Genomic DNA, 11,489 nt, shown 5'->3' with positions numbered 1-11,489 from the left:
CATAAATATGATTTATGAGCAGATACAGAGTAAACAGGGTGAATTCTGGGGTTACTGATGCACCCAGCAAGTACAACAATTCACCATCATTTTTGTAACGTTGCTTTGTTTACTATACTATTAGCTTTAAAATGTTCCTTGTAGGAGTGACACGGTGGCTCGGTGGGTAGCACTGTCACCTCACAGCCAGAACATCCTGGGTTGAAGTGGTCCGGGTTCTTTCTGTGTGGAGTTGGCATGTTCTCCCCGTGTCTGTGTGGGTTTCCTTCCACAGTACAAATGCAGTCGGGTTCATTGGAGATACTAAGATTGCTGTGTGTGTGAGTATGTTTGTGTGTGTGTCAACGCCTCCTCACAGTGATTGGACAATGAAGCTAATAATCCACAGCTGAACCTTGTGGCAGGTTCAGCGTTCATTGTATATAAAGAATGTGCTGCGGGTCATTCAGCCGAGGCTGTTTTGTTGTTGATTTTTTTGGTTTGTTTGGTGGTCATTCGAATCCTCATTGGTGCTCCTGGCTGGTTGGGCATCTATATTTGGCACCTCCAACAAGCTCACTTACTGTGTCCAAATACTTTTGGCCATACAGTGCAGAATATACTCTGTCTCTCAGCTCTGAGATTAGATGGGGACTGTCGTGCTCTGTATTTCTGTATCATCTGGTTCCTCGCCTTGACTCAGCGTCCGATGTGTCTCCGTGTGCGCCCTTTGCCCCTCTTTGAGGTTTTAGATGTGGGGTTCATTATTTGGCCACACAGACTGAAGCCAATGCTGTTCTCCTCCTGCTAATGAGAACTGCTAGTGTGTTACATCTCCTGCACACACACACACACACACACACACACACAACACACACACTTGCTGTGTCACCCTTGTGAGGACATGGATTTTTGTCCATGTAATGTTTTTGGTCCCCGTAATGTTGATGTGTAAACAAAATAATGTCCTTATACATAGATACACACACACACACACATTGTGTGTCACCATTGTGAGGATGTGGATTTTTGTCCTCATAACATTGGTGTGTAAAGAGGATGATGTCCTTATACATAGATAATCACACACACACACACACACACACACAGTTACTGTGTCACCATTGTTAGGATGTGGATTTGTGTCCCCATAATGTTTTTGGTCCCCATAATGTTGGTGTGTAAAGAGGATGATGTCCTCATACATAGATAATCACACACACACACACACAGACACACACACACACACTACCTGTGTCACCCTTGTGAGATCATGGATTTGTGTCCCCATAATGTTTTTGGTCCCCATAAGGTTTGTGTGTAAACAGATGATGTTCTCCTACACAGATAATAAAACACACACACACACACACTTACTGTGTCACCATTGTGAGGACGTGAATTTTTGTCCCTGTAATGTTTCTGGTCCCCATAATGTTGGTGTGTAAACAAAATAATGTCCTTATACATAGATAATGAAAACACACACACACACACACACACACACACACACACACACACGCACGCACGCACACACACACACACACACACACACACACAATGCTTCACCCTTGTGAGGACGTGTATTTTTGTCCTCATAATGTTTTTGGTCCCCGTAATGTTGGTGTGTAAAGATGGTCGTCATCATACATAGATAATCACACACACACACACACACACACACACACACACACTTAGTGTGTCACAAATGTAAGGATGTAGATTTTTGTCCCCATGATGTTTTCGGTCCCCATAATGTTGGTGTGTAAAGAGAATGATGTCCTCATAAATAGATAATCACACACACACACACACACACACACACACACATACACTTACTGTGTCACCCTTGTGAGGACGTTCCAATAACGTTTTTGGTCCCCATAATGTTGGTGTGTAAGGAGGATGATGTCCCCATACATAGATAATCTCACACACACACACACTTACTGTGTCACCATTGTGAGGACGTGTATTTTTGTCCCCATAACATTGGTGTGTAAAAAGGATGATGTCCTTATACATAGATAATAACACACACACACACACACACACACACACACACACACACAGAGTTAAGCCTGACCATTTAATTAAAATCAGTGCTTGTACAGAAGTTCCTCTCCTCTGACGTGTCGGGACCGTCGTTGTCATGGATTCTTTCATTTATTGTTGGGTTCACTGAGCGAGTCAGCTTGTGTGTAGTTTCACTGACCAGTTAGAGACTCGACCGTACTGAGTTTATTGTACCAGAGACGCCACCATGCTCAGTTTTCTGTCCTGGTGTTGGTCCACGGTGCTAGCTAAACCTCCAGGAGCAGATTTATGTGTTATTAGCATGTCCCGCCACACACGCCACATCCCGGCTAGCTCATTAAGATTTCTCTCAGTACAGGAATGAATAATTGATCAAGCCCAGGTGATGTTTCATCACCGGCGTTATTAAACCAACGGCGCGGCTGGTGCATAATTTACATCGCTCTGGAAGCGATTTGATGTCGGTGAGGATCAAAGTCGGCAGGATCTGCTGTTCTGGTCACGTCGGGTCGTGATCTTAACGTGTCGGTGACTAGAGAACGAGGTTAAACCCAGTGGCAACGATATAGATCAGCTCGAGAGAGGAACACTGAAAAGGTAAAGCAAGGATGTGAGAATTAAAAGCTGATCTTTGGGCCTTTTTGCTCATTTTGTCACCAAACCCCAACTGGGAGAGACAACTGGGAGCAAGAACAGCTCAGCATAAAAGCCTCACAAGCTCACATGAACCAAGAACTGTGGAAAATCATCTAGGAGTACAGGAGCTGTTCATGGATCAGGTTGTACTGCACTGAGTGGTGTAAAGCACACTGACACTGGAAGCTTCAGTAATGGAAACGTGTTCTTGCAGTTTTACACCTGGTAATCTGCAGTGTGGTGGATCAGGAGTAGGGTGTGAAGGTGCAAGGTGCAATCAGCTGGAGCATCAGACGCTTTCAAGTATGAGCTAACAGTTTAGGGAAAGTCATTTTCTGTTTCCTGGCACAAAATGAGCTTAGTGGAGAAATGAGGTTGGTCAGTTTGGTGTGGAAGAATATTATCACTGAAACACTGGAACTGTGGGATTGAGGTCAGTACTGGCCTAGTGGGTAGACCTGTGGACAAAGCTCTGGGTTACTGGGTAACTAAAGATTGTGGGTTCGAATCTCGACTTGGACCCACTGTTGGACCCTTGAGCAAGACCCTTATCCTCATCTTGTGAACCAGGCTTTCCAAGCCAACATGCTTTTCATAACTCATTGATGTTCTTGTATATAAATGGAATGAAATCCCCGCAGTCGTGTTCCAATACTGACTGAAAAGCCTTTCAGAGGGGTGCAGGCTGGTGCAGCAGTAAAAAGCACTAACTACCTGTTAACAGCCATGAGTTTGGAATATGGGGGGGAGGCTCAGGTGGTATAGTGGTCTGTTACGGTGCTATTGGGCAGCCAGACCTGGGATGGATTGACACTGCTCTCCAGTGTTTCCCAGTAGAACCAGACCCATGATGAATCTGACCAGTATAAAACAGCTGATTGAAATTAAATGAAGGTTTTCGGTCCTGGAATCTGTAAAGCTTGAGTTCAGCTCCTCAGGCTCACCGCGCTGGCTGTGCAGACACTCTGACGTCTGATGACCTTTCAGAGCCAGCAAGAAGATGCCCTGAGGGCCAGTAATGTCCTGCACGGGTGCTGACCTACACTGGCTGCTTCATTAGAAGAACGTCACGGACGTATCGGCCACAAGCACGACCTGGGTCCTTATTTTTATTGAAATATATTGTGTAAGACATGATTCAATTTATTTAAATTAGGTAATGAACATTTATATCTGGCGGCACGGTGGCTCGGTGGGTAGCACTATAGCCTCAAAGCAAGAAGGTCCAGGGTTCCACCTTTCTGTGTAAAATTTGCATGTTCTCCTTGCATCCTAAGTGTGCGTGTGTTTGTCCTGTAATGGACTGGTGACCTGTGATGATCTTATTTATCCTCTTTTATTATTTTATTTTATTTTATTTAAATATAAACCACCTGAGGTGTGTTCTTGCACTAGATTTATGTGTGTGTGTGTGTGTGTGTGATCAAACAATGAATTCCATTTAGTGTGAATAAATGACATATTAACAACAGTGAAACATGGTGGTGGTAGTAGGATGGTGTGTGTGGGGGGTGTTTGGTTTTTGTTTTACAATAACAGAGGTGACTAGAAAAGGGGCAAATACTTTTTCACATCACTGAGGGTAAATACAGCACTGGCCGTGTGTGTGTGACCTCACCACATGGTCCAGCTGATCTTCGGATTACGGCCAGTCTGCCGAATATCGTCTCCTCAAATCCCTCAGTAATTACAGATATGGGGTCAAATGAACCCATCAGGGTCGTCTCACAGCTGGAATGCAGCCGGGGGCACCGGGGGCACCTACCAAGACCAAGCGAGGTGGGCACTGACGTCCTTAATGAGCCTCTGAAGGAGCAGGAGGGGGGCAGTTTTGAGGCTCCACTTTTCTGGAAACGGTTCCACTGGATTTTGGAACAAGACTGCACTGATCTCCGTCATCTCCTGTCTGCAGTGCCATTGATCAGCCAGCAGAGGTCGTAACTGCAGCAGTGAGAACCCCCTACAGCCTTCCCTGCCTTGTCGTCTGTACAGGCGCCGGTCTGCTGGTAGTACAGCTGAGATTCGAACCTGCACCAATTGGTCTGACTGCATTTCTTTGTGGGACGTGGACTTGTGGGAGGAAACCCATGTGAATGCAGGGAGAACATGCCAACTCCACACTGGAAGGACTGGGATTCAAACCCAGGCCCTCTCTTGCTGCGAGACGACAATAATAGGTTTTGGAGTGCACATGTGGGGATTTGTCCTCCAAGGCTCTCTAGCTGGTATTTCATATTTACCTAGCAGGCCTGACTTCCAGTTCATCCCAAAGTGTCCAGCAGGATTGAGGTCACAGCTCCGCCCAGTCCACCTTCAAAGTGCATTCCAGTCACCCCAGTAGTTCTCTGTGGATGGACTACACTGGGAATTGCATCACAGGGCGTTCAGAATGAAGGGATTTAATCAAGTAATGTTCCGAGATCATGTAATTAGTGTGTAGGGAACACAAGTGCGCTGCTTAGGGATCATGATCAATGAAATTCAGGTCCTTCCATAAAGTGTTGACACAACGCTGAAAGCATTTCATTTCTTACATGTTAGCAGTGGGTGCGGCTGAACCTGAACAGTCATCAGAAGCGGTGTCTACATACTTTCGGTCATAAAAATAACTCTAAAATCCCCAACGCCGGAGCTGAACTGTTCTTTACCAGCTTTAAACTGTCTTCCGGGCGGGGCAGAAGGGGCGGGGTTGTTGGTGAGGGTACCATGCGGTGTTTACACAGTGAGCTGTGGTATTCATGACGACTCGTCTCTTCACTGATGTTTACAGCAGTAAAGAACAGCCTGGTACCGTCCGGCTCTGACAAGATAAACACTGCGCAGGTTCCCACACTTACTCTAGAGGACCTTTTAAACAAAAAAACCCACCCGGATCTGTTTACACCAGCCGGGGGGTGCGGGAGGGGGGGCGGCTAGGGCACGAGGGTACCCGAACACGTAATTCTGGTGTGGATACAGCTGCTGTACCTGGCAGTTCATCAGCGCACCTTGTGGACATGACGTGAACTTCTGAGTAACGATTACGGTAACCTTCACCTTTCAGAGCTCAGAGAGAAACGTCGGATCGTTCACCAGGTCCAACCGGACAGGGTTACGGTGTGTCCTGAGCCATCCAGCCTACATATGGCACCAATCCCTGTACCCGCTTCACCTACTGGCATGTATTTGGGAAGTGAAGGAAAACTGAACAACATGGAGAAAACCTACATGGAAAGTGACATGATTTGAGAATTGAACCCACAACCTTTAAGAGCTCTGTTGCACCCACTGCCACCCTTATAAAACAATAATGATCAGGTATTATTCAGTACAGGTGTTTTCTATATTTATAGCCGTGACCTCCGCTGACACGTGTACAATACCACTTCTTTTCACCTTTACCAGGCGGGTTCATACGGGGCTCAGTCTCGCACATGGAAAGTCAGGCACTGATCTCCATTATCCCTCGTCTCTGTGCAGCACCATCAATCAGCCAGCAGAGGTCATAACTGCAGCAGTTTTAAGGTATCACCTCTAGCGTCCAATCCAACGGACGAGCCAATCGTTGTCTGTGTAGGCGCCCAGCCTGCCGGTAGCTCTGGTGCCACCTGAGCGCCCACTATACATCTCATTAAGGCAAAGTTTGATGAGTCTGGTGTGGAGGAACAACAGGGACCCGCAAAGAGTCTCAAACAGCCCCACCAAACACATTTGTGATGAATTGGAATGTCGATTGTGAGCCAGGCCATTTCATCCAACATTTGGTGCATTGCCAGACCCGGCAGGTTTGGACGGTTCCCTGTCCCTCCTGTTTCCAAGAACTGGTTTGTCCAGTTCTCATTTCTGCACTATCCCTATTCTGTCCACTTTTTTCCCGTTGTGGGTTGTGGAAGTTTGTGCTTTATATTTGGTGGTTTGTTTCTAATAATCTGGCCACCTAGTTTATTTCCATTGTCCCTTTTGTTCAGCGCTCGACTCGATTGGTGTGATAAAACGTCATCAAAGTGTGAATATGAGACAAATCTGCATTAGTGTGGAATAAGCGTCAGATCCAGTGTTACAGCTCCACGTGTGTCTGTGTTTATCTGGATTTTCCTGCCTGTTTCACTTTTAAACTTGTGTTACAGCTCGAGGTTCTGAGAAATTGTGAGAATCAGCTTCTCCCAGAGTCTAAAACACTTGTCATTTAAAAATTAAGCTTAACGTAGTTTAATGTAGTAAAAGTAGGAGACAGGAGCACTAAACTTCTCTTCATTATTACTGCTCATAAGTTCCTTCACTCATGAAATTCCTTGCTCTATGTTTTAGTACAATAAGTCACGTTAAGCTTCGTTCACGTTAAGCGTTGTACGTACGGACCGAGTTGCTTTTACTGCGTCATATCAAACAGTTCGTCTCATTGGAGGAGCTTTGAAAAGGTCAGTGTCAAACCAGGTCAAAGCAATGAACTTTAAGTAATGCAGCAAGCTAAACGGCATCAGCACACTCCATAGAAAACAACGGCACAGCCGGCACAAATGTGGTTTTGCCGCTTCTCATGTGCATGCGCCCTTATGCTCTATGTAATGAGGCGCGACACGTTGACCATCGGGTGTCCACATTCTAGTGAACGAATAAATAGCTCCGTGATGTCACTGATCCTCCGTCATCGGCTAATCGTGACGCACAAGGAGCTAATCAAAGGACATGTGACTTAAAGTGCAATCAGGAGAGGGGGTCGACGCCACACGACCCCGTGTCAGACACCTCGTAATCGGCGCCTCTCAGCCTGCGCACAAGAGGTACCAGTAATTGTTTACAGATAATCACAGGTCTGGTCACTTGGAGGCATGATGAGGTCATTAACAAGGGTGCAGGAGGGGTGCAGGGATTTTAGAAGTGGTGTTGGTATTTCAGTCCGGTTCTATGCTGTTGGACCGGAGCCCCGCCCGATCCTCTCCTCGTCTCTGTGGCTGTGAGTGAATGAGTGAGTGTAAATAGCAGCACTAATGAGTCTCGGCTCTTCAGAGACTAAACGCTGTGCCATCTGCCTTCTGTGCCCTTTTTTATTCGGTCCGGGAAGGCTGGCATGTCAGCGGAGCAATGTGTCTTTTTATTTATAAAATAATAATAATAATAATAATAAAGATCAGAGACTTTGTTTTTTTATACTTATGAATGTCACAATATTCTATTCTATTTGCTGGAAAGCTTTTACAGGTTTTGGAACATGACTGCAGGGATTATTTCTTACACAGCCAGCTACTGAGGTGCAGGCACTGATGTTGGGGACGGTCTGAATTCCAGTTCATTCCAGTTCTCCTATAGGGAATCACGTCACTGTTCGTGTAGGTGTCGGTGCTTCAGTTTTCTTCCAACCTCCGACCTGATATGTGTGAGTGGTGGGCAGCACAGTGGCGCTGTCACCTCACAGCATGAAGGGTTTGGGTTCGATTTCCCAGCCAGGATCCTTTCTGTGTGGAGTTTGCATGTTCTCCCCGTGTACGTGTGGGTTTCCTCCTGGAGCTCCTTTTCCTCCCACAGTTCAAAGACAGGCAGACAGGCCAACTGGAGCTACTAACAACTGCCCTAGGTGTGTGTGTGTGTGTGTGTGTGTGTGTGTGTGTGTGTGTGTGTGTGTGTGTGTGTGAGGATTGATGTTTCCTGCCTTTTGCCCAATGAATCATACCCAACACGATCCTGGTCAGGATGAATCAGTAGTAAAACAGACAATAAATTAATGCAAAATATTTTATTTATACATTTTATGTATTTGTAGCATCGACACATAGAATATAAGACATAAAAGACGAAGGTTTTATTATTTTTGTTCTCACTGATGTACAATAATTGGCCAAAAGTATGAGACCACAATAATAAGAAGTGCTTACCCAAAATATTTTTGAATAAAGGGTGCACCGAGGTGCTTTAGACCCCTAAAATTTTCACTTTTTTATTTTATTTATTTAATTGTTTTTATTATATTGATTTCATATTGATTTTTTTATTAATATGTATTTATTATTTATTTTTATTATATTGATTTCATATTTATTTTTTTATTAATATTAATTTTTTATTATTTATTTTTATTTGATTGATTTCATATTTATTTTTTATTAATGTATTTTTATTATTTATTTTTATTATATTGGTTTCAAATTTATTTTTTATTAATATAATTTTTTTATTATTTATTTGTATTATATTGATTTCATATATTTTTTATTTTTTTTACTTTATTATATTAATTCATATTTATTTTTATTAATATTATTTTTTATTATTTTTTTACTATATTGATTTCATTTTTTTATTCATATTATTATTTTTTTTTTATTTGTATTATATTGATTTCATATTTAAATTATTTTTATTTATATAAATTTTTTTGGCATATAAACAATAATTAATTTGTGGTTTGATCTTTTATTAATGAAGTTCATTCCTGAGGAATTTTGTTGAAGGTAACCGGCAGTGTTTCAAATGTGCACACACACACACACACACACACACACTCACTTCCCCTGCCTGATAGAAAGCAGTGACAGGGTGCAGTCTGTACCCCTCATAACTCAAACAAAGCCTGAATGTTTCAAAAGCTCTTCCTCCTCTGCAGCAGCACACAGGAACAGCTGGATCAAACCCATCGGTCACACTGACACCACCCACACCACCGGCTTCAAAAAGCACTTTTACATTCCTCTCCCCGAGTCACCAAGGTTAAACGTGGCAGGTAGATATGGTGGCTTTTAACATCATGCACACTAGATGGGCAAAAGTATGTGGACACCTCAACATTGAACTTTATCCTTGGCAGCTATAGCAACATCTACAAGATTTTTAAGTGTGTCTGTAGGGATTTGTGTCCATTCAGCCACAAGCACCAATGGCTTGCAGTTCACATTCTAATTAATCTCTAAGCTGTTCAGATTTTATACACGTGTTAGCAATGTGAAGTTCAGTAATAATCAGAAGGTTGCTGGTTCAAGCCCCACCACTGCCAGGTTGCCACTGTTGGGCCCTTGAGCAAGGCCCCTAACCTTCAACTGCTTAGTTTGTATACTGTCTCAGTACTGTAAGTCGCTTTGGATAAAAGCATCTGCTGAAAATGTAAATCATGTTTTGCTGCAGTTGTAGCCTAGCGGTTAAGGTACTAGACTAGTAATCGCAAGGTTGCTGGTTCCATCCCCACCACTGCCAGGTTGCCACTGCTGGGCCCCTGAGCACGGCCCCCAACCTGTCACAGTAATGTCAGTTGCTTTGGATAAAAGTGTCACTAATGTTGAAAATGTAAATGTATTTGAAATGGGACGCCCAACAGGATCATGGTCAGCTGTCCAAATACTTCTGGGTCATATAGTGTGTGTGTATGTGTGTGTGTGTGTGTGTGTGTGTGTGTGTTATTGAAGTCATCATGTTATGTTTCATCATTCATTGTTACAAATATACAATAACAGAACCAATTTATTTATTCATCACCATCCACCAAAGCGCATCATTTACTCATTCACCCGCTTCCACTCAGTTTATAGTAACCAATCCACCTACAGGCATGTTTCACAGAAAGCTAATTCACACACAGAGAGAACACATGTGGAGAACATGCACACAGACCACAGACTGTAACCAGAGGAAATGACCTGGGTCTGGGTCAGTAGATCTGTACTTTACCATCTTCAGTCATGAGTTTACTGTAGTATTGTTGTTTTTACATTCACACACTCTTTAAATTGTTCCGGTCAGAGTTCATGTCACAGACGTCTGACCACGAGTGTATTTATAGGACACGAGCATTAAGATAAAAGAGGATCTGTGGGACACGTCACACACGTTCTTTCCCACAGAAGAACATTCACAGAATTCATCAATACAGCAGTGACACTTAAATATTAAACCACAACCACCAGAACAACAAACTCACTTTTGTTTTTTACACAGATTTTACATATTTGGTTTGATTTGCTGGACTGTGTGTGCTACTGAGTTTAGTACTAATAATAGAAATATATTTATTCAGGATGCATTAATGATAGTAAGTTTTACTGTTAAAAACGCTGCCATGAGGCACTAAAAGGCCTAAAATAGAAATAGATACAAACGCAGCGCTGTCCAGTGAAATTTTATTTAATTTTTCCTTCTCATGTGTTTACAATCAATTACATGACACTAATTATTCGCTTCCAACTTTGTGGCAACAGTTTGGGGAAGATCATGAGCCCTAGTGCATGAATAAAGGTCAATTCAGTGTCTCTAATTAACCTGACTATTTAAGGCAATTTAGTATCTCCAGTTCACCTGACTGCTTGTTGTTGGACTATGGGAGGAAACCAGAGCTCCCGGAGTAAACACACACAGACACGGGGAGAACATGCGAACTCCACACAGAAAGGACCCGGACCGTTCCACCTGGGAATCGAACCCAGGACCTTCTTGCTGTGAGGCGACAGTGCTACCCACCGAGCCACCCTTTTATTTATTATTTACAATGTAATTTTAAGACCACACATTTTAGTGCATTTCAGTATTTAGTATTTTTCTAGAAATGTTAGGACGACAAGATTCTGTGATTCGTTCTCTGCATTCTTTATTTAACTGACAGAAAAACAAAGGAAAGATTCCCAATGTCAACAATGTAAATATAAACAACAATGTATCGGTGAATTGGCTCGGTGGGTAGCACTGACGCCTCACAGCAAGAAGGTCCTGGGTTCGATTCCCAGGTAGAACTGACCACCTGTACTCTGTGTGGAGTTTGCATGTTCTCCCAGTGTCTGTGTGGGTTTCCTCCGGAAGATCCAGTTTCCTCCTACAGTACAAAGACATGCAAGACACTACCTGTCCACCAGTTATACACACTGTGTAGTACACCAGGGTTT

This window comes from Trichomycterus rosablanca, chromosome 14 (genome assembly GCF_030014385.1).
Source record: "Trichomycterus rosablanca isolate fTriRos1 chromosome 14, fTriRos1.hap1, whole genome shotgun sequence".
Classification (NCBI taxonomy): domain Eukaryota; kingdom Metazoa; phylum Chordata; class Actinopteri; order Siluriformes; family Trichomycteridae; genus Trichomycterus; species Trichomycterus rosablanca.
Note: the sequence above shows the minus strand (reverse complement) of the source record.